Below are 23,980 nucleotides of genomic sequence, written 5' to 3'. Positions count from 1 at the left end.
AGGCACAGAGACTGGGGCTTCTTGCTTGTCTTGCCACCTCAAACTTCAAACGTAGATTTGGAGGTTCGTTCAGGGGGCCTCTGGCAGCCCTGCTCTGAAAATGGGAACGTCTGCAGATAGCTCGCCGGCAGAAAGAGCTAGCCTGGAAAGCTGTTGCTGAGCCTCATCTGCCCATGGCACTGCTCGCACAGAGGCACACAGACTGGGGCTGCTTGCTTGTTTTGCCCCCTCAAACTTCAAACATATCTTAGGTGGTCCGTGCCAGTATCCTCTGGAATCCCTGCTTTGAAAATGCGAACATCTGCAGATAGCTCGCATCCAGAAAGAGATAACCTGGAAAGCTGTTGCTCAGCCTCATCTGCCCATGGCACTGCTCGCACAGAGGCACAGAGAGTGGGGCTGCTTGCTTGTCTTGCCGCCTCAAACTTCAAACGTAGTTTAGGTGGTCCACGCAGGGAGCCTCTGGCAGCCCTGCTCCGAAAATGCGAACGTCTGCAGATAGCTCTCAGGCAGAATGAGCTAGCTTGGAAAGCTTTTGCTGAGCCTCATCTGCCCATGGCACTGCTCGCACAGAGGCACAGAGACTGGGGCTGCTTGCTTGTCTTGACCCCTCAAACTTCAAACGTAGCTTAGGTGGTCCGTGCAGGGGGCCTCCGGCAGCTCTGCTCCGAAAATGCGAACGTCTGTAGATGCCTCGCAGCCAGAAAGAGCTAGCCTGGAAAGCTGTTGCTCAGCCTCCTCTGCCCATGGCACTGCTCGCACAGAGGCACAAAGACTGGCGCTTCTTGCTTGTCTTGCCACCTCAAACTTCAAACGTACATTTGGAGGTTCGTTCTGGGGGCCTCTGGCAGCCCTGTTCCGAAAATGGGAACGTCTGCAGATAGCTCGCAGGCAGAAAGAGCTAGCCTGGAAAGCTGTTGCTCAGCCTCATCTGCCCATGGCACTGCGCGCACAGAGGCACAGAGACTGGGGCTGCTTGCTTGTCTTGACCCCTCAAACTTCAAACGTAACTTATGTGGTCCGTACCAGGAGCCTCTGGCAGCCCTGCTCTGAAAATGCGAACGTCTGCAGATAGCTCGCAGCCAGAAAGAGCTAGCCTGGAAAGCTGTTGCTCAGCCTCATCTGCCCATGGCACTGCTCGCACAGAGGCACAGAGACTGGGGCTGCTTGCTTGTCTTGCCCCGTTAAAGTTCAAAAGTATCTTAAGTTTTCCTTGCAGGTTGCCTCCGGCAGCTCTGCTCAGAAAATGCGAACGTCTGCAGATAGCTCGCAGCCAGAAAGAGCTAGCCTGGAAAGCTGTTGCTCAGCCTCATCTGCCCATGGCACTGCTTGCACAGAGGCACAGAGACTGGGGCTGCTTGCTTGTCTTGCCCCCTCAAACTTCAAACGTAGTTTAGGTGGTCCACGCGGGGAGATTCTGGCAGCCCTGCTCTGAAAATGCGAACGTCTGCAGTTAGCTCGCAGCCTTAAAGGGCTAGAGTGGAAAGCTGTTGCTCAGCCTCATCTGCCCATGGCACTGCTCGCACAGAGGCACAGAGACTGGGGCTGCTTGCTTGTCTTGCACCCTCAAACTTCAAATGTAGCTTAGGTTGTCCGTGCCGCCCAACTCCGGAAGCCCTGCTCTGAAAATGGGAACGTCTGCAGATAGCTCGCAGGCAGAAAGAGCTAGCCTGGAAAGCTGTTGCTCAGCCTCATCTGCCCATGGCACTGCTCGCACAGAGGCACAGAGCCTGGGGCTGCTTGCTTGTCTTGCCCCCTCAAACTTCAAATGAATCTTAGGTGGTCCGTGCCGGCCAAATCCGGCAGCCCTGCTCTGAAAATGGGAACGTCTGCAGATAGCTCGCAGCCAGAAAGAGCTAGCCTGGAAAGCTGTTGCTCAGCCTCATCTGCCCATGGCACTGCTCGCACAGAGGCACAGAGACTGGGGCTGCTTGCTTGTCTTGAACCCTCAAACGTCAAACGTAGCTTAGGTGGTCCGTGCAGGGGGCCTCCGGCAGGTCTGCTCCGAAAATGCGAACGTCTTCAGATGGCTCGCAGGCAGAAAGAGCTAGCCTGGAAAGCTGTTGCTCAGCCTCATCTGCCCATGGCACTGCTCGCACAGAGGCACAGAGACTGGGGCTGCTTGCTTGTCTTGCCACCTCAAACTTCATACGTGTCTTAGGTGGTCCATTCCAGGAGCCTCTGGCAGCGCTGCTTTGAAAATGCGAACGTCTGCAGATAGCTCGCATCCAGAAAGAGATAACCTGGAAAGCTGTTGCTCAGCCTCATCTGCCCATGGCACTGCTCGCACAGAGGCACAGAGAGTGGGGCTGCTTGCTTGTCTTGCCGCCTCAAACTTCAAACGTAGTTTAGGTGGTCCACGCAGGGAGCCTCTGGGAGCCCTGCTCTGAAAATGCGAACGTCTGCAGTTAGCTGGCAGCCAGAAAGGGCTAGCGTGGAAAGCTGTTGCTCAGCCTCCTCTGCCCATGGCACTGCTCGCACAGAGGCACAGAGACTGGGGCTGCTTGCTTGTCTTGACCCCTCAAACTTCAAACGTAACTTAGGTGGTCCGTACCAGGAGCCTCTGGCAGCCCTGCTCTGAAAATGCGAACGTCTGCAGATAGCTCGCTGGCAGAAAGAGCTAGCCTGGAAAGCTGTTGCTCAGCCTCATCTTCCCATGGCACTGCTCGCACAGAGGCACAGAGACTGGGGCTGCTTGCTTGTCTTGCCCCGTTAAAGTTCAAAAGTATCTTAAGTTTTCCTTGCAGGTTGCCTCCGGCAGCTCTGCTCAGAAAATGCGAACGTCTGCAGATAGCTCGCAGCCAGAAAGAGCTGGCCTGGAAAGCTGTTGCTCAGCCTCATCTGCCCATGGCACTGCTCGCACAGAGGCAGAGAGACTGGGGCTTCTTGCTTGTCTTGCCACCTCAAAATTCAAACGTAGATTTGGAGGTTCGTTCAGGGGGCCTCTGGCAGCCCAGTTCCGAAAATGGGAACGTCTGCAGATAGCTCGCCGGCAGAAAGAGCTAGCCTGGAAAGCTGTTGCTGAGCCTCATCTGCCCATGGCACTGCTCGCACAGAGGCACAGAGACTGGGGCTGCTTGCTTGTCTTGCCCCCTCAAACTTCAAACGTAGTTTAGGTAGTCCACGCGGGGAGATTCTGGCAGCCCTGCTCTGAAAATGCGAACGTCTGCAGTTAGCTCGCAGCCTTAAAGGGCTAGAGTGGAAAGCTGTTGCTCAGCCTCATCTGCCCATGGCACTGCTCGCACAGAGGCACAGAGACTGGGGCTTCTTGCTTCTCTTGCCACCTCAAACTTCAAACGCAGATTTGGAGGTTCTTTCAGGGGGCCTCCGGCAGCCCTGCTCCGAAAATGCGAACGTCTGCAGATAGCTCTCAGGCAGAATGAGCTAGCGTGGAAAGCTTTTGCTGAGCCTCATCTGCCCATGGCACTGCTCGCACAGAGGCACAGAGACTGGGGCTGCTTGCTTGTCTTGACCCCTCAAACTTCAAACGTAACTTAGGTGGTCCGTGCCGGGCGACTCCGGCAGCCCTGCTCCGAAAATGCGAACGTCTGCAGATAGCTCGCATCCAGAAAGAGCTAGCCTGGAAAGCTGTTGCTGAGCCTCATCTGCCCATGGCACTGCTCGCGCAGAGGCACAGAGACTGGGGCTGCTTGCTTGTCTTGACCCCTCAAACTTCAAACGTAGCTTAGGTGGTCCGTGCAGGGGGCCTCCGGCAGCTCTGCTCCGAAAATGCGAACGTCTGTAGATGCCTCGCAGCCAGAACGAGCTAGCCTGGAAAGCTGTTGCTCAGCCTCCTCTGCCCATGGCACTGCTCGCACAGAGGCACAGAGACTGGGGCTTCTTGCTTGTCTTGCCACCTCAAACTTCAAACGTACATTTGGAGGTTCGTTCTGGGGGCCTCTGGCAGCCCTGTTCCGAAAATGGGAACGTCTGCAGATAGCTCGCATCCAGAAAGATGTAGTCTGGAAAGCTGTTGCTCAGCCTCATCTGCCCATGGCACTGCTCGCACAGAGGCACAGAGACTGGGGCTGCTTGCTTGTCTTGCCGCCTCAAACTTCAAACGTAGTTTAGATGGTCCACGCAGGGAGCCTCTGGCAGCCCTGCTCTGAAAATGCGAACGTCTGCAGTTAGCTGGCAGCCAGAAAGGGCTAGCGTGGAAAGCTGTTGCTCATCCTCATCTGCCCATGGCACTGCTCGCACAGAGGCACAGAGACTGGGGCTGCTTGCTTCTCTTGCCACCTCAAACTTCAAACGTAGATTTGGAGGTTCCTTCAGGGGGCCTCCGGCAGCCCTGCTCCGAAAATGCGAATGTCTGCAGATAGCTCTCAGGCAGAATGAGCTAGCGTGGAAAGCTTTTGCTGAGCCTCATCTGCCCATGGCACTGCTCGCACAGAGGCACAGAGACTGGGGCTGCTTGCTTGTCTTGACCCCTCAAACTTCAAACGTAACTTAGGTGGTCCGTGCCGGGCGACTCCGGCAGCCCTGCTCCGAAAATGCGAACGTCTGCAGATAGCTCGCATCCAGAAAGAGCTAGCCTGGAAAGCTGTTGCTGAGCCTCATCTGCCCATGGCACTGCTCGCGCAGAGGCACAGAGACTGGGGCTGCTTGCTTGTCTTGCAACCTCAAACTTCAAACGTATCTTAGGTGGTCCGTGCCGGCCAACTCCGGCAGCCCTGCTCCGAAAATGCGAACGTCTGCAGATAGCTCGCAGGCAGAAAGAGCTAGCCTGGAAAGCTGTTGCTCAGCCTCATCTGCCCATGGCACTGCTCACACAGAGGCACAGAGACTGGGGCTTCTTGCTTGTCTTGCCACCTCAAACTTCAAACGTAGATTTGGAGGTTCGTTCAGGGGGCCTCTGGCAGCCCTGCTCTGAAAATGGGAACGTCTGCAGATAGCTCGCCGGCAGAAAGAGCTAGCCTGGAAAGCTGTTGCTCAGCCTCATCTGCCCATGGCACTGCTCGCACAGAGGCACAGAGACTGGGGCTGCTTGCTTGTTTTGCCCCCTCAAACTTCAAACATATCTTAGGTGGTCCGTGCCAGTATCCTCTGGAATCCCTGCTTTGAAAATGCGAACATCTGCAGATAGCTCGCATCCAGAAAGAGCTAGCCTGGAAAGCTGTTGCTGAGCCTCATCTGCCCATGGCACTGCTCGCGCAGAGGCACAGAGACTGGGGCTGCTTGCTTGTCTTGACCCCTCAAACTTCAAACGTAACTTAGGTGGTCCGTGCCGGGCGACTCCGGCAGCCCTGCTCCGAAAATGCGAACGTCTGCAGATAGCTCGCATCCAGAAAGAGCTAGCCTGGAAAGCTGTTGCTGAGCCTCATCTGCCCATGGCACTGCTCGCGCAGAGGCACAGAGACTGGGGCTGCTTGCTTGTCTTGCCACCTCAAACTTCAAACGTAGCTTAGGTGGTCCGTGCAGGGGGCCTCCGGCAGCTCTGCTCCGAAAATGCGAACGTCTGTAGATGCCTCGCAGCCAGAAAGAGCTAGCCTGGAAAGCTGTTGCTCAGCCTCCTCTGCCCATGGCACTGCTCGCACAGAGGCACAAAGACTGGCGCTTCTTGCTTGTCTTGCCACCTCAAACTTCAAACGTACATTTGGAGGTTCGTTCTGGGGGCCTCTGGCAGCCCTGTTCCGAAAATGGGAACGTCTGCAGATAGCTCGCAGGCAGAAAGAGCTAGCCTGGAAAGCTGTTGCTCAGCCTCATCTGCCCATGGCACTGCGCGCACAGAGGCACAGAGACTGGGGCTGCTTGCTTGTCTTGACCCCTCAAACTTCAAACGTAACTTATGTGGTCCGTACCAGGAGCCTCTGGCAGCCCTGCTCTGAAAATGCGAACGTCTGCAGATAGCTCGCAGCCAGAAAGAGCTAGCCTGGAAAGCTGTTGCTCAGCCTCATCTGCCCATGGCACTGCTCGCACAGAGGCACAGAGACTGGGGCTGCTTGCTTGTCTTGCCCCGTTAAAGTTCAAAAGTATCTTAAGTTTTCCTTGCAGGTTGCCTCCGGCAGCTCTGCTCAGAAAATGCGAACGTCTGCAGATAGCTCGCAGCCAGAAAGAGCTAGCCTGGAATGCTGTTGCTCAGCCTCATCTGCCCATGGCACTGCTCGCACAGAGGCACAGAGACTGGGGCTGCTTGCTTGTCTTGACCCCTCAAACGTCAAACGTAGCTTAGGTGGTCCGTGCAGGGGGCCTCCGGCAGGTCTGCTCCGAAAATGCGAACGTCTTCAGATGGCTCGCAGGCAGAAAGAGCTAGCCTGGAAAGCTGTTGCTCAGCCTCATCTGCCCATGGCACTGCTCGCACAGAGGCACAGAGACTGGGGCTGCTTGCTTGTCTTGCCACCTCAAACTTCATACGTGTCTTAGGTGGTCCATTCCAGGAGCCTCTGGCAGCGCTGCTTTGAAAATGCGAACGTCTGCAGATAGCTCGCATCCAGAAAGAGATAACCTGGAAAGCTGTTGCTCAGCCTCATCTGCCCATGGCACTGCTCGCACAGAGGCACAGAGAGTGGGGCTGCTTGCTTGTCTTGCCGCCTCAAACTTCAAACGTAGTTTAGGTGGTCCACGCAGGGAGCCTCTGGGAGCCCTGCTCTGAAAATGCGAACGTCTGCAGTTAGCTGGCAGCCAGAAAGGGCTAGCGTGGAAAGCTGTTGCTCAGCCTCCTCTGCCCATGGCACTGCTCGCACAGAGGCACAGAGACTGGGGCTGCTTGCTTGTCTTGACCCCTCAAACTTCAAACGTAACTTAGGTGGTCCGTACCAGGAGCCTCTGGCAGCCCTGCTCTGAAAATGCGAACGTCTGCAGATAGCTCGCTGGCAGAAAGAGCTAGCCTGGAAAGCTGTTGCTCAGCCTCATCTTCCCATGGCACTGCTCGCACAGAGGCACAGAGACTGGGGCTGCTTGCTTGTCTTGCCCCGTTAAAGTTCAAAAGTATCTTAAGTTTTCCTTGCAGGTTGCCTCCGGCAGCTCTGCTCAGAAAATGCGAACGTCTGCAGATAGCTCGCAGCCAGAAAGAGCTGGCCTGGAAAGCTGTTGCTCAGCCTCATCTGCCCATGGCACTGCTCGCACAGAGGCAGAGAGACTGGGGCTTCTTGCTTGTCTTGCCACCTCAAAATTCAAACGTAGATTTGGAGGTTCGTTCAGGGGGCCTCTGGCAGCCCAGTTCCGAAAATGGGAACGTCTGCAGATAGCTCGCCGGCAGAAAGAGCTAGCCTGGAAAGCTGTTGCTGAGCCTCATCTGCCCATGGCACTGCTCGCACAGAGGCACAGAGACTGGGGCTGCTTGCTTGTCTTGCCCCCTCAAACTTCAAACGTAGTTTAGGTAGTCCACGCGGGGAGATTCTGGCAGCCCTGCTCTGAAAATGCGAACGTCTGCAGTTAGCTCGCAGCCTTAAAGGGCTAGAGTGGAAAGCTGTTGCTCAGCCTCATCTGCCCATGGCACTGCTCGCACAGAGGCAAAGAGACTGGGGCTTCTTGCTTCTCTTGCCACCTCAAACTTCAAACGCAGATTTGGAGGTTCTTTCAGGGGGCCTCCGGCAGCCCTGCTCCGAAAATGCGAACGTCTGCAGATAGCTCTCAGGCAGAATGAGCTAGCGTGGAAAGCTTTTGCTGAGCCTCATCTGCCCATGGCACTGCTCGCACAGAGGCACAGAGACTGGGGCTGCTTGCTTGTCTTGACCCCTCAAACTTCAAACGTAACTTAGGTGGTCCGTGCCGGGCGACTCCGGCAGCCCTGCTCCGAAAATGCGAACGTCTGCAGATAGCTCGCATCCAGAAAGAGCTAGCCTGGAAAGCTGTTGCTGAGCCTCATCTGCCCATGGCACTGCTCGCGCAGAGGCACAGAGACTGGGGCTGCTTGCTTGTCTTGACCCCTCAAACTTCAAACGTAGCTTAGGTGGTCCGTGCAGGGGGCCTCCGGCAGCTCTGCTCCGAAAATGCGAACGTCTGTAGATGCCTCGCAGCCAGAACGAGCTAGCCTGGAAAGCTGTTGCTCAGCCTCCTCTGCCCATGGCACTGCTCGCACAGAGGCACAGAGACTGGGGCTTCTTGCTTGTCTTGCCACCTCAAACTTCAAACGTACATTTGGAGGTTCGTTCTGGGGGCCTCTGGCAGCCCTGTTCCGAAAATGGGAACGTCTGCAGATAGCTCGCATCCAGAAAGATGTAGTCTGGAAAGCTGTTGCTCAGCCTCATCTGCCCATGGCACTGCTCGCACAGAGGCACAGAGACTGGGGCTGCTTGCTTGTCTTGCCGCCTCAAACTTCAAACGTAGTTTAGATGGTCCACGCAGGGAGCCTCTGGCAGCCCTGCTCTGAAAATGCGAACGTCTGCAGTTAGCTGGCAGCCAGAAAGGGCTAGCGTGGAAAGCTGTTGCTCATCCTCATCTGCCCATGGCACTGCTCGCACAGAGGCACAGAGACTGGGGCTGCTTGCTTCTCTTGCCACCTCAAACTTCAAACGTAGATTTGGAGGTTCTTTCAGGGGGCCTCCGGCAGCCCTGCTCCGAAAATGCGAATGTCTGCAGATAGCTCTCAGGCAGAATGAGCTAGCGTGGAAAGCTTTTGCTGAGCCTCATCTGCCCATGGCACTGCTCGCACAGAGGCACAGAGACTGGGGCTGCTTGCTTGTCTTGACCCCTCAAACTTCAAACGTAACTTAGGTGGTCCGTGCCGGGCGACTCCGGCAGCCCTGCTCCGAAAATGCGAACGTCTGCAGATAGCTCGCATCCAGAAAGAGCTAGCCTGGAAAGCTGTTGCTGAGCCTCATCTGCCCATGGCACTGCTCGCGCAGAGGCACAGAGACTGGGGCTGCTTGCTTGTCTTGCAACCTCAAACTTCAAACGTATCTTAGGTGGTCCGTGCCGGCCAACTCCGGCAGCCCTGCTCCGAAAATGCGAACGTCTGCAGATAGCTCGCAGGCAGAAAGAGCTAGCCTGGAAAGCTGTTGCTCAGCCTCATCTGCCCATGGCACTGCTCACACAGAGGCACAGAGACTGGGGCTTCTTGCTTGTCTTGCCACCTCAAACTTCAAACGTAGATTTGGAGGTTCGTTCAGGGGGCCTCTGGCAGCCCTGCTCTGAAAATGGGAACGTCTGCAGATAGCTCGCCGGCAGAAAGAGCTAGCCTGGAAAGCTGTTGCTCAGCCTCATCTGCCCATGGCACTGCTCGCACAGAGGCACAGAGACTGGGGCTGCTTGCTTGTTTTGCCCCCTCAAACTTCAAAGATATCTTAGGTGGTCCGTGCCAGTATCCTCTGGAATCCCTGCTTTGAAAATGCGAACATCTGCAGATAGCTCGCATCCAGAAAGAGCTAGCCTGGAAAGCTGTTGCTGAGCCTCATCTGCCCATGGCACTGCTCGCGCAGAGGCACAGAGACTGGGGCTGCTTGCTTGTCTTGACCCCTCAAACTTCAAACGTAACTTAGGTGGTCCGTGCCGGGCGACTCCGGCAGCCCTGCTCCGAAAATGCGAACGTCTGCAGATAGCTCGCATCCAGAAAGAGCTAGCCTGGAAAGCTGTTGCTGAGCCTCATCTGCCCATGGCACTGCTCGCGCAGAGGCACAGAGACTGGGGCTGCTTGCTTGTCTTGACCCCTCAAACTTCAAACGTAGCTTAGGTGGTCCGTGCAGGGGGCCTCCGGCAGCTCTGCTCCGAAAATGCGAACGTCTGTAGATGCCTCGCAGCCAGAAAGAGCTAGCCTGGAAAGCTGTTGCTCAGCCTCCTCTGCCCATGGCACTGCTCGCACAGAGGCACAAAGACTGGCGCTTCTTGCTTGTCTTGCCACCTCAAACTTCAAACGTACATTTGGAGGTTCGTTCTGGGGGCCTCTGGCAGCCCTGTTCCGAAAATGGGAACGTCTGCAGATAGCTCGCAGGCAGAAAGAGCTAGCCTGGAAAGCTGTTGCTCAGCCTCATCTGCCCATGGCACTGCGCGCACAGAGGCACAGAGACTGGGGCTGCTTGCTTGTCTTGACCCCTCAAACTTCAAACGTAACTTATGTGGTCCGTACCAGGAGCCTCTGGCAGCCCTGCTCTGAAAATGCGAACGTCTGCAGATAGCTCGCAGCCAGAAAGAGCTAGCCTGGAAAGCTGTTGCTCAGCCTCATCTGCCCATGGCACTGCTCGCACAGAGGCACAGAGACTGGGGCTGCTTGCTTGTCTTGCCCCGTTAAAGTTCAAAAGTATCTTAAGTTTTCCTTGCAGGTTGCCTCCGGCAGCTCTGCTCAGAAAATGCGAACGTCTGCAGATAGCTCGCAGCCAGAAAGAGCTAGCCTGGAATGCTGTTGCTCAGCCTCATCTGCCCATGGCACTGCTCGCACAGAGGCAGAGAGACTGGGGCTTCTTGCTTGTCTTGCCACCTCAAAATTCAAACGTAGATTTGGAGGTTCGTTCAGGGGGCCTCTGGCAGCCCAGTTCCGAAAATTTGAACGTCTGCAGATAGCTCGCCGGCAGAAAGAGCTAGCCTGGAAAGCTGTTGCTGAGCCTCATCTGCCCATGGCACTGCTCGCACAGAGGCACAGAGACTGGGGCTGCTTGCTTGTCTTGCAACCTCAAACTTCAAACGTATCTTAGGTGGTCCGTGCAGGGGGCCTCCGGCAGCCCTGCTCCGAAAATGCGAACGTCTGCAGATAGCTCGCAGCCAGAAAGAGCTAGCCTGGAAAGCTGTTGCTCAGCCTCATCTGCCCATGGCACTGCTTGCACAGAGGCACAGAGACTGGGGCTGCTTGCTTGTCTTGCCCCCTCAAACTTCAAACGTAGTTTAGGTGGTCCACGCGGGGAGATTCTGGCAGCCCTGCTCTGAAAATGCGAACGTCTGCAGTTAGCTCGCAGCCTTAAAGGGCTAGAGTGGAAAGCTGTTGCTCAGCCTCATCTGCCCATGGCACTGCTCGCACAGAGGCACAGAGACTGGGGCTGCTTGCTTGTCTTGCACCCTCAAACTTCAAATGTAGCTTAGGTTGTCCGTGCCGCCCAACTCCGGAAGCCCTGCTCTGAAAATGGGAACGTCTGCAGATAGCTCGCAGGCAGAAAGAGCTAGCCTGGAAAGCTGTTGCTCAGCCTCATCTGCCCATGGCACTGCTCGCACAGAGGCACAGAGCCTGGGGCTGCTTGCTTGTCTTGCCCCCTCAAACTTCAAATGAATCTTAGGTGGTCCGTGCCGGCCAAATCCGGCAGCCCTGCTCTGAAAATGGGAACGTCTGCAGATAGCTCGCAGCCAGAAAGAGCTAGCCTGGAAAGCTGTTGCTCAGCCTCATCTGCCCATGGCACTGCTCGCACAGAGGCACAGAGACTGGGGCTGCTTGCTTGTCTTGACCCCTCAAACGTCAAACGTAGATTTGCAGGTTTGTTCAGGGGGCCTCCGGCAGGTCTGCTCCGAAAATGCGAACGTCTTCAGATGGCTCGCAGGCAGAAAGAGCTAGCCTGGAAAGCTGTTGCTCAGCCTCATCTGCCCATGGCACTGCTCGCACAGAGGCACAGAGACTGGGGCTGCTTGCTTGTCTTGCCACCTCAAACTTCATACGTGTCTTAGGTGGTCCATTCCAGGAGCCTCTGGCAGCGCTGCTTTGAAAATGCGAACGTCTGCAGATAGCTCGCATCCAGAAAGAAATAACCTGGAAAGCTGTTGCTCAGCCTCATCTGCCCATGGCACTGCTCGCACAGAGGCACAGAGAGTGGGGCTGCTTGCTTGTCTTGCCGCCTCAAACTTCAAACGTAGTTTAGGTGGTCCACGCAGGGAGCCTCTGGGAGCCCTGCTCTGAAAATGCGAACGTCTGCAGTTAGCTGGCAGCCAGAAAGGGCTAGCGTGGAAAGCTGTTGCTCAGCCTCCTCTGCCCATGGCACTGCTCGCACAGAGGCACAGAGACTGGGGCTTCTTGCTTGTCTTGCCACCTCAAACTTCAAACGTACATTTGGAGGTTCGTTCTGGGGGCCTCTGGCAGCCCTGTTCCGAAAATGGGAACGTCTGCAGATAGCTCGCAGGCAGAAAGAGCTAGTCTGGAAAGCTGTTTCTCAGCCTCATCTGCCCATGGCACTGCTCGCAGACAGGCACAGAGACTGGGGCTGCTTGCTTGTCTTGCCCCGTTAAAGTTCAAAAGTATCTTAAGTTTTCCTTGCAGGTTGCCTCCGGCAGCTCTGCTCAGAAAATGCGAACGTCTGCAGATAGCTCGCAGCCAGAAAGAGCTAGCCTGGAAAGCTGTTGCTCAGCCTCATCTGCCCATGGCACTGCTCGCACAGAGGCAGAGAGACTGGGGCTGCTTACTTGTCTTGACCCCTCAGACTTCAAACGTATCTTAGGTGGTCCGTGCCAGCCAAATCCAGGAACCCTGCTCCAAAAATGCGAACGTCTGCAGATGGCTCGCCGGTAGAAAGAACTAGCCTGGAAAGCTGTTGCTGAGCCTCATCAGCCCATGGCACTGCTCGCACAGAGGCACAGAGACTGGTGCTTCTTGCTTGACTTGCCACCTCAAAATTCAAACGTAGATTTGGAGGTTCGTTCAGGGGGCCTTTGGCAGCCCAGTTCCGAAAATGGGAACGTCTGCAGATAGCTCGCCGGCAGAAAGAGCTAGCCTGGAAAGCTGTTGCTGAGCCTCATCTGCCCATGGCACTGCTCGCACAGAGGCACAGAGACTGGGGCTCCTTGCATGTCTTGCAACCTCAAACTTGAAACCTATCTTAGGTGGTCCGTGCAGGGGGGCTCCGGCAGCCCTGCTCCGAAAATGCGAACGTCTGCAGATAGCTCGCAGGCAGAAAGAGCTAGCCTGTAAAGCTGTTGCTCAGCCTCATCTGCCCATGGCACTGCTCGCACAGAGGCACAGAGACTGGGGCTGCTTGCTTGTCTTGACCCCTCAAACTTCAAACGTATCTTAGGTGGTCCGTGCAGGGGGCCTCCGGCAGGCCCTGTTCCGAAAATGGGAACGTCTGCAGATAGCTCGCAGGCAGAAAGAGCTAGCCTGGAAAGCTGTTGCTCAGCCTCATCTGCCCATGGCACTGCTCACACAGAGGCACAGAGCCTGGGGCTGCTTGCTTGTCTTGCCCCCTCAAACTTCAAATGAATCTTAGGTGGTCCGTGCCGGCCAAATCCAGCAGCCCTGCTCTGAAAATGCGAACGTCTGCAGATAGCTCGCAGCCAGAAAGAGCTAGCCTGGAAAGCTGTTGCTCAGCCTCATCTGCCCATGGCACTGCTCGCACAGAGGCACAGAGACTGGGGCTGCTTGCTTGTCTTGACCCCTCAAAAGTCAAAAGTAGCTTGGGTGGTCCGTGCAGGGGGCCTCCGGCAGGTCTGCTCCGAAAATGCGAACGTCTGCAGATGGCTCGCAGGCAGAAAGAGCTAGCCTGGAAAGCTGTTGCTCAGCCTCATCTGCCCATGGCACTGCTCGCACAGAGGCACAGAGACTGGGGCTTCTTGCTTGTCTTGCCACCTCAAACTTCATACGTGTCTTAGGTGGTCCATGCCAGGAGCCTCTGGCAGCGCTGCTTTGAAAATGCGAACGTCTGCAGATAGCTCGCATCCAGAAAGAGATAACCTGGAAAAGCTGTTGCTCAGCCTCATCTGCCCATGGCACTGCTCGCACAGAGGCACAGAGACTGGGGCTGCTTCTTGTCTTGCCCCCTCAAACTTCAAACGTAGTTTAGGTGGTCCACGCGGGGAGCCTCTGGCAGCCCTGCTCTGAAAATGCGAACGTCTGCAGTTAGCTCGCAGCCAGAAAGAGCTAGCGTGGAAAGCTGTTGCTCAGCCTCATCTGCCCATGGCACTGCTCGCACAGAGGCACAGAGACTGGGGCTGCTTGCTTGTCTTGCACCCTCAAACTTCAAATGTAGTTTAGGTTGTCTGTGCCGCCCAACTCCGGCAGCCCTGCTCTGAAAATGGGAACGTCTGCAGATAGCTCGCAGGCAGAAAGAGCTAGCCTGGAAAGCTGTTGCTCAGCCTCATCTGCCCATGGCACTGCTCGCACAGAGGCACAGAGCCTGGGGCTGCTTGCTTGTCTTGCCCCGTTAAAGTTCAAAAGTATCTTAACTTTTCCGTGCAGGGGGCTCCGGCAGCTCTGCTCCGAAAACGCGAACGTCTGCAGATAGCTCTCAGCCAGAATGAGCTACCGTGGAAAGCTGTTGCTCAGCCTCATCTGCCCATGGCACTGCTCGCACAGAGGCACAGAGACTGGGGCTGCTTGCTTGTCTTGCAACCTCAAACTTCAAACGTATCTTAGGTGGTCCGTGCAGGGGGCCTCCGGCAGCCCTGCTCCGAAAATGCGAACGTCTGCAGATAGCTCGCAGCCAGAAAGAGCTAGCCTGGAAAGCTGTTGCTGAGCCTCATCTGCCCATGGCACTGCTCGCACAGAGGCACACAGACTGGGGCTGCTTGCTTGTTTTGCCCCCTCAAACTTCAAACATATCTTAGGTGGTCCGTGCCAGTATCCTCTGGAATCCCTGCTTTGAAAATGCGAACATCTGCAGATAGCTCGCATCCAGAAAGAGATAACCTGGAAAGCTGTTGCTCAGCCTCATCTGCCCATGGCACTGCTCGCACAGAGGCACAGAGAGTGGGGCTGCTTGCTTGTCTTGCCGCCTCAAACTTCAAACGTAGTTTAGGTGGTCCACGCAGGGTGCCTCTGGCAGCCCTGCTCTGAAAATGCGAACGTCTGCAGTTAGCTGGCAGCCAGAAAGGGCTAGCGTGGAAAGCTGTTGCTCATCCTCATCTGCCCATGGCACTGCTCGCACAGAGGCAGAGAGACTGGGGCTTCTTGCTTCTCTTGCCACCTCAAACTTCAAAGGTAGATTTGGAGGTTCTTTCAGGGGGCCTCCGGCAGCCCTGCTCCGAAAATGCGAACGTCTGCAGATAGCTCTCAGGCAGAATGAGCTAGCTTGGAAAGCTTTTGCTGAGCCTCATCTGCCCATGGCACTGCTCGCACAGAGGCACAGAGACTGGGGCTGCTTGCTTGTCTTGACCCCTCAAACTTCAAACGTAACTTAGGTGGTCCGTGCCGGGCGACTCCGGCAGCCCTGCTCCGAAAATGCGAACGTCTGCAGATAGCTCGCATCCAGAAAGAGCTAGCCTGGAAAGCTGTTGCTGAGCCTCATCTGCCCATGGCACTGCTCGCGCAGAGGCACAGAGACTGGGGCTGCTTGCTTGTCTTGACCCCTCAAACTTCAAACGTAGCTTAGGTGGTCCGTGCAGGGGGCCTCCGGCAGCTCTGCTCCGAAAATGCGAACGTCTGTAGATGCCTCGCAGCCAGAAAGAGCTAGCCTGGAAAGCTGTTGCTCAGCCTCCTCTGCCCATGGCACTGCTCGCACAGAGGCACAAAGACTGGCGCTTCTTGCTTGTCTTGCCACCTCAAACTTCAAACGTACATTTGGAGGTTCGTTCTGGGGGCCTCTGGCAGCCCTGTTCCGAAAATGGGAACGTCTGCAGATAGCTCGCAGGCAGAAAGAGCTAGCCTGGAAAGCTGTTGCTCAGCCTCATCTGCCCATGGCACTGCGCGCACAGAGGCACAGAGACTGGGGCTGCTTGCTTGTCTTGACCCCTCAAACTTCAAACGTAACTTATGTGGTCCGTACCAGGAGCCTCTGGCAGCCCTGCTCTGAAAATGCGAACGTCTGCAGATAGCTCGCAGCCAGAAAGAGCTAGCCTGGAAAGCTGTTGCTCAGCCTCATCTGCCCATGGCACTGCTCGCACAGAGGCACAGAGACTGGGGCTGCTTGCTTGTCTTGCCCCGTTAAAGTTCAAAAGTATCTTAAGTTTTCCTTGCAGGTTGCCTCCGGCAGCTCTGCTCAGAAAATGCGAACGTCTGCAGATAGCTCGCAGCCAGAAAGAGCTAGCCTGGAAAGCTGTTGCTCAGCCTCATCTGCCCATGGCACTGCTCGCACAGAGGCAGAGAGACTGGGGCTTCTTGCTTGTCTTGCCACCTCAAAATTCAAACGTAGATTTGGAGGTTCGTTCAGGGGGCCTCTGGCAGCCCAGTTCCGAAAATTTGAACGTCTGCAGATAGCTCGCCGGCAGAAAGAGCTAGCCTGGAAAGCTGTTGCTGAGCCTCATCTGCCCATGGCACTGCTCGCACAGAGGCACAGAGACTGGGGCTGCTTGCTTGTCTTGCAACCTCAAACTTCAAACGTATCTTAGGTGGTCCGTGCAGGGGGCCTCCGGCAGCCCTGCTCCGAAAATGCGAACGTCTGCAGATAGCTCGCAGCCAGAAAGAGCTAGCCTGGAAAGCTGTTGCTCAGCCTCATCTGCCCATGGCACTGCTTGCACAGAGGCACAGAGACTGGGGCTGCTTGCTTGTCTTGCCCCCTCAAACTTCAAACGTAGTTTAGGTGGTCCACGCGGGGAGATTCTGGCAGCCCTGCTCTGAAAATGCGAACGTCTGCAGTTAGCTCGCAGCCTTAAAGGGCTAGAGTGGAAAGCTGTTGCTCAGCCTCATCTGCCCATGGCACTGCTCGCACAGAGGCACAGAGACTGGGGCTGCTTGCTTGTCTTGACCCCTCAAAAGTCAAAAGTAGCTTGGGTGGTCCGTGCAGGGGGCCTCCGGCAGGTCTGCTCCGAAAATGCGAACGTCTGCAGATGGCTCGCAGGCAGAAAGAGCTAGCCTGGAAAGCTGTTGCTCAGCCTCATCTGCCCATGGCACTGCTCGCACAGAGGCACAGAGACTGGGGCTTCTTGCTTGTCTTGCCACCTCAAACTTCATACGTGTCTTAGGTGGTCCATGCCAGGAGCCTCTGGCAGCACTGCTTTGAAAATGCGAACGTCTGCAGATAGCTCGCATCCAGAAAGAGATAACCTGGAAAAGCTGTTGCTCAGCCTCATCTGCCCATGGCACTGCTCGCACAGAGGCACAGAGACTGGGGCTGCTTCTTGTCTTGCCCCCTCAAATTTCAAACGTAGTTTAGGTGGTCCACGCGGAGAGCCTCTGGCAGCCCTGCTCTGAAAATTCGAACGTCTGCAGTTAGCTCGCAGCCAGAAAGAGCTAGCGTGGAAAGCTGTTGCTCAGCCTCATCTGCCCATGGCACTGCTCGCACAGAGGCACAGAGACTGGGGCTGCTTGCTTGTCTTGCACCCTCAAACTTCAAATGTAGTTTAGGTTGTCTGTGCCGCCCAACTCCGGCAGCCCTGCTCTGAAAATGGGAACGTCTGCAGATAGCTCGCAGGCAGAAAGAGCTAGCCTGGAAAGCTGTTGCTCAGCCTCATCTGCCCATGGCACTGCTCGCACAGAGGAACAGAGCCTGGGGCTGCTTGCTTGTCTTGCCCCGTTAAAGTTCAAAAGTATCTTAACTTTTCCGTGCAGGGGGCTCCGGCAGCTCTGCTCCGAAAACGCGAACGTCTGCAGATAGCTCTCAGCCAGAATGAGCTACCGTGGAAAGCTGTTGCTCAGCCTCATCTGCCCATGGCACTGCTCGCACAGAGGCACAGAGACTGGGGCTGCTTGCTTGTCTTGCAACCTCAAACTTCAAACGTATCTTAGGTGGTCCGTGCAGGGGGCCTCCGGCAGCCCTGCTCCGAAAATGCGAACGTCTGCAGATAGCTCGCCGGCAGAAAGAGCTAGCCTGGAAAGCTGTTGCTGAGCCTCATCTGCCCATGGCACTGCTCGCACAGAGGCACACAGACTGGGGCTGCTTGCTTGTTTTGCCCCCTCAAACTTCAAACATATCTTAGGTGGTCCGTGCCAGTATCCTCTGGAATCCCTGCTTTGAAAATGCGAACATCTGCAGATAGCTCGCATCCAGAAAGAGATAACCTGGAAAGCTGTTGCTCAGCCTCATCTGCCCATGGCACTGCTCGCACAGAGGCACAGAGAGTGGGGCTGCTTGCTTGTCTTGCCGCCTCAAACTTCAAACGTAGTTTAGGTGGTCCACGCAGGGTGCCTCTGGCAGCCCTGCTCTGAAAATGCGAACGTCTGCAGTTAGCTGGCAGCCAGAAAGGGCTAGCGTGGAAAGCTGTTGCTCAGCCTCATCTGCCCATGGCACTGCTCGCACAGAGGCAGAGAGACTGGGGCTTCTTGCTTCTCTTGCCACCTCAAACTTCAAAGGTAGATTTGGAGGTTCTTTCAGGGGGCCTCCGGCAGCCCTGCTCCGAAAATGCGAACGTCTGCAGATAGCTCTCAGGCAGAATGAGCTAGCTTGGAAAGCTTTTGCTGAGCCTCATCTGCCCATGGCACTGCTCGCACAGAGGCACAGAGACTGGGGCTGCTTGCTTGTCTTGACCCCTCAAACTTCAAACGTAACTTAGGTGGTCCGTGCCGGGCGACTCCGGCAGCCCTGCTCCGAAAATGCGAACGTCTGCAGATAGCTCGCATCCAGAAAGAGCTAGCCTGGAAAGCTGTTGCTGAGCCTCATCTGCCCATGGCACTGCTCGCGCAGAGGCACAGAGACTGGGGCTGCTTGCTTGTCTTGACCCCTCAAACTTCAAACGTAGCTTAGGTGGTCCGTGCAGGGGGCCTCCGGCAGCTCTGCTCCGAAAATGCGAACGTCTGTAGATGCCTCGCAGCCAGAAAGAGCTAGCCTGGAAAGCTGTTGCTCAGCCTCCTCTGCCCATGGCACTGCTCGCACAGAGGCACAAAGACTGGCGCTTCTTGCTTGTCTTGCCACCTCAAACTTCAAACGTACATTTGGAGGTTCGTTCTGGGGGCCTCTGGCAGCCCTGTTCCGAAAATGGGAACGTCTGCAGATAGCTCGCAGGCAGAAAGAGCTAGCCTGGAAAGCTGTTGCTCAGCCTCATCTGCCCATGGCACTGCGCGCACAGAGGCACAGAGACTGGGGCTGCTTGCTTGTCTTGACCGCTCAAACTTCAAACGTAACTTATGTGGTCCGTACCAGGAGCCTCTGGCAGCCCTGCTCTGAAAATGCGAACGTCTGCAGATAGCTCGCAGCCAGAAAGAGCTAGCCTGGAAAGCTGTTGCTCAGCCTCATCTGCCCATGGCACTGCTCGCACAGAGGCACAGAGACTGGGGCTGCTTGCTTGTCTTGCCCCGTTAAAGTTCAAAAGTATCTTAAGTTTTCCTTGCAGGTTGCCTCCGGCAGCTCTGCTCAGAAAATGCGAACGTCTGCAGATAGCTCGCAGCCAGAAAGAGCTAGCCTGGAAAGCTGTTGCTCAGCCTCATCTGCCCATGGCACTGCTCGCACAGAGGCAGAGAGACTGGGGCTTCTTGCTTGTCTTGCCACCTCAAAATTCAAACGTAGATTTGGAGGTTCGTTCAGGGGGCCTCTGGCAGCCCAGTTCCGAAAATTTGAACGTCTGCAGATAGCTCGCCGGCAGAAAGAGCTAGCCTGGAAAGCTGTTGCTGAGCCTCATCTGCCCATGGCACTGCTCGCACAGAGGCACAGAGACTGGGGCTGCTTGCTTGTCTTGCAACCTCAAACTTCAAACGTATCTTAGGTGGTCCGTGCAGGGGGCCTCCGGCAGCCCTGCTCCGAAAATGCGAACGTCTGCAGATAGCTCGCAGCCAGAAAGAGCTAGCCTGGAAAGCTGTTGCTCAGCCTCATCTGCCCATGGCACTGCTTGCACAGAGGCACAGAGACTGGGGCTGCTTGCTTGTCTTGCCCCCTCAAACTTCAAACGTAGTTTAGGTGGTCCACGCGGGGAGATTCTGGCAGCCCTGCTCTGAAAATGCGAACGTCTGCAGTTAGCTCGCAGCCTTAAAGGGCTAGAGTGGAAAGCTGTTGCTCAGCCTCATCTGCCCATGGCACTGCTCGCACAGAGGCACAGAGACTGGGGCTGCTTGCTTGTCTTGCACCCTCAAACTTCAAATGTAGCTTAGGTTGTCCGTGCCGCCCAACTCCGGCAGCCCTGCTCTGAAAATGGGAACGTCTGCAGATAGCTCGCAGGCAGAAAGAGCTAGCCTGGAAAGCTGTTGCTCAGCCTCATCTGCCCATGGCACTGCTCGCACAGAGGCACAGAGCCTGGGGCTGCTTGCTTGTCTTGCCCCCTCAAACTTCAAATGAATCTTAGGTGGTCCGTGCCGGCCAAATCCGGCAGCCCTGCTCTGAAAATGGGAACGTCTGCAGATAGCTCGCAGCCAGAAAGAGCTAGCCTGGAAAGCTGTTGCTCAGCCTCATCTGCCCATGGCACTGCTCGCACAGAGGCACAGAGACTGGGGCTGCTTGCTTGTCTTGACCCCACAAACTTCAAACGTAGATTTGCAGGTTTGTTCAGGGGGCCTCTGGCAGCCCTGTTCCGAAAATGGGAACGTCTGCAGATAGCTCGCAGGCAGAAAGAGCTAGCCTGGAAAGCTGTTGCTGAGCCTCATCTGCCCATGGCACTGCTCGCACAGAGGCACAGAGACTGGGGCTGCTTGCTTGTCTTGCCACCTCAAACTTCATACGTGTCTTAGGTGGTCCATTCCAGGAGCCTCTGGCAGCGCTGCTTTGAAAATGCGAACGTCTGCAGATAGCTCGCATCCAGAAAGAAATAACCTGGAAAGCTGTTGCTCAGCCTCATCTGCCCATGGCACTGCTCGCACAGAGGCACAGAGAGTGGGGCTGCTTGCTTGTCTTGCCGCCTCAAACTTCAAACGTAGTTTAGGTGGTCCACGCAGGGAGCCTCTGGCAGCCCTGCTCTGAAAATGCGAACGTCTGCAGTTAGCTGGCAGCCAGAAAGGGCTAGCGTGGAAAGCTGTTGCTCAGCCTCCTCTGCCCATGGCACTGCTCGCACAGAGGCACAGAGACTGGGGCTTCTTGCTTGTCTTGCCACCTCAAACTTCAAACGTACATTTGGAGGTTCGTTCTGGGGGCCTCTGGCAGCCCTGTTCCGAAAATGGGAACGTCTGCAGATAGCTCGCAGGCAGAAAGAGCTAGTCTGGAAAGCTGTTTCTCAGCCTCATCTGCCCATGGCACTGCTCGCAGAGAGGCACAGAGACTGGGGCTGCTTGCTTGTCTTGCCCCGTTAAAGTTCAAAAGTATCTTAAGTTTTCCTTGCAGGTTGCCTCCGGCAGCTCTGCTCAGAAAATGCGAACGTCTGCAGATAGCTCTCAGCCAGAAAGAGCTAGCCTGGAAAGCTGTTGCTCAGCCTCATCTGCCCATGGCACTGCTCGCACAGAGGCAGAGAGACTGGGGCTGCTTACTTGTCTTGACCCCTCAGACTTCAAACGTATCTTAGGTGGTCCGTGCCAGCCAAATCCAGGAACCCTGCTCCAAAAATGCGAACGTCTGCAGATGGCTCGCCGGTAGAAAGAACTAGCCTGGAAAGCTGTTGCTGAGCCTCATCAGCCCATGGCACTGCTCGCACAGAGGCACAGAGACTGGTGCTTCTTGCTTGACTTGCCACCTCAAAATTCAAACGTAGATTTGGAGGTTCGTTCAGGGGGCCTTTGGCAGCCCAGTTCCGAAAATGGGAACGTCTGCAGATAGCTCGCCGGCAGAAAGAGCTAGCCTGGAAAGCTGTTGCTGAGCCTCATCTGCCCATGGCACTGCTCGCACAGAGGCACAGAGACTGGGGCTGCTTGCATGTCTTGCAACCTCAAACTTGAAACGTATCTTAGGTGGTCCGTGCAGGGGGGCTCCGGCAGCCCTGCTCCGAAAATGCGAACGTCTGCAGATAGCTCGCATCCAGAAAGAGCTAGCCTGTAAAGCTGTTGCTCAGCCTCATCTGCCCATGGCACTGCTCGCACAGAGGCACAGAGACTGGGGCTGCTTGCTTGTCTTGCAACCTCAAACTTCAAACGTATCTTAGGTGGTCCGTGCAGGGGGCCTCCGGCAGGCCCTGTTCCGAAAATGGGAACGTCTGCAGATAGCTCGCAGGCAGAAAGAGCTAGCCTGGAAAGCTGTTGCTCAGCCTCATCTGCCCATGGCACTGCTCACACAGAGGCACAGAGCCTGGGGCTGCTTGCTTGTCTTGCCCCCTCAAACTTCAAATGAATCTTAGGTGGTCCGTGCCGGCCAAATCCGGCAGCCCTGCTCTGAAAATGCGAACGTCTGCAGATAGCTCGCAGGCAGAAAGAGCTAGCCTGGAAAGCTGTTGCTCAGCCTCATCTGCCCATGGCACTGCTCGCACAGAGGCACAGAGACTGGGGCTGCTTGCTTGTCTTGACCCCTCAAAAGTCAAAAGTAGCTTGGGTGGTCCGTGCAGGGGGCCTCCGGCAGGTCTGCTCCGAAAATGCGAACGTCTGCAGATGGCTCGCAGGCAGAAAGAGCTAGCCTGGAAAGCTGTTGCTCAGCCTCATCTGCCCATGGCACTGCTCGCACAGAGGCACAGAGACTGGGGCTGCTTCTTGTCTTGCCCCCTCAAACTTCAAACGTAGTTTAGGTGGTCCACGCGGGGAGCCTCTGGCAGCCCTGCTCTGAAAATGCGAACGTCTGCAGTTAGCTCGCAGCCAGAAAGAGCTAGCGTGGAAAGCTGTTGCTCAGCCTCATCTGCCCATGGCACTGCTCGCACAGAGGCACAGAGACTGGGGCTGCTTGCTTGTCTTGCACCCTCAAACTTCAAATGTAGTTTAGGTTGTCTGTGCCGCCCAACTCCGGCAGCCCTGCTCTGAAAATGGGAACGTCTGCAGATAGCTCGCAGGCAGAAAGAGCTAGCCTGGAAAGCTGTTGCTCAGCCTCATCTGCCCATGGCACTGCTCGCACAGAGGCACAGAGCCTGGGGCTGCTTGCTTGTCTTGCCCCGTTAAAGTTCAAAAGTATCTTAACTTTTCCGTGCAGGGGGCTCCGGCAGCTCTGCTCCGAAAACGCGAACGTCTGCAGATAGCTCTCAGCCAGAATGAGCTAGCCTGGAAAGCTGTTGCTCAGCCTCATCTGCCCATGGCACTGCTCGCACAGAGGCACAGAGACTGGGGCTGCTTGCTTGTCTTGCAACCTCAAACTTCAAACGTATCTTAGGTGGTCCGTGCAGGGGGCCTCCGGCAGCCCTGCTCCGAAAATGCGAACGTCTGCAGATAGCTCGGAGCCAGAAAGAGCTAGCCTGTAAAGCTGTTGCTCAGCCTCATCTGCCCATGGCACTGCTCGCACAGAGGTACAGAGACTGGGGCTGCTTGCTTGTCTTGCCACCTCAAACTTCAAACGTAGCTTAGGTGGTCCGTGCCAGGAGCCTCTGGCAGCGCTGCTTTGAAAATGCGAACGTCTGCAGATACCTCGCAGGCAGAAAAAGCTAGCGTGGAAAGCTGTTGCTCAGCCTCATCTACCCATGGCACTGCTCGTTCAGAGGCACAGAGACTGGGGCTGCTTGCTTGTCTTGCCCCTCAAACTTCAAACGTAGTTTAGGTGGTCCACGCCGGGAGCCTCTGGCAGCGCTGCTCTGAAAATGCGAACGTCTGCAGATAGCTCGCAGCCAGAAAGAGCTAGCCTGGAAAGCTGTTGCTCAGCCTCATCTGCCCATGGCACTGCTCGCACAGAGGCACAGAGACTGGGGCTGCTTGCTTGTCTTGACAACTCAAACTTCAAACGTAACTTAGGTGGTCCGTGCCGGGCGCCTCCGGCAGCCCTGCTCCGAAAATGCGAACGTCTGCAGATAGCTCGCATCCAGAAAGAGCTAGCCTGCAAAGCTGTTGCTCAGCCTCATCTGCCCATGGCACTGCTCGCGCAGAGGCACAGAGACTGGGGCTGCTTGCTTGTCTTGACCCCTCAAACTTCAAACGAACCTTAAGTGGTCCGTGCCGGCCAAATATGGCAGCCCTGCTCTGAAAATGCGAACGTCTGCAGATAGCTCTCATCCAGAAAGAGCTAGCCTGGAAAGCTGTTGCTCAGCCTCATCTGCCCATGGCACTGCTCGCGCAGAGGCACAGAGACTGGGGCTGCTTGCTTGTCTTGCCACCTCAAAATTCAAACGTAGTTTAGGTGGTCCACGCCGGGAGCCTCTGGCAGTGCTGCTCTGAAAATGCGAACGTCTGCAGATAGCTCGCATCCAGAAAGAGCTAGCCTGGAAAGCTGTTGCTCAGCCTCATCTGCCCATGGCACTGCTCGCGCAGAGGCACAGAGACTGGGGCTGCTTGCTTGTCTTGCCCCGTTAAAGTTCAAAAGTATCTTAAGTTTTCCTTGCAGGTTGCCTCCGGCAGCTCTGCTCAGAAAATGCGAAC

This window comes from Opisthocomus hoazin, chromosome 16, assembly GCF_030867145.1.
Source record: "Opisthocomus hoazin isolate bOpiHoa1 chromosome 16, bOpiHoa1.hap1, whole genome shotgun sequence".
Taxonomy (NCBI): domain Eukaryota; kingdom Metazoa; phylum Chordata; class Aves; order Opisthocomiformes; family Opisthocomidae; genus Opisthocomus; species Opisthocomus hoazin.
Note: the sequence above shows the minus strand (reverse complement) of the source record.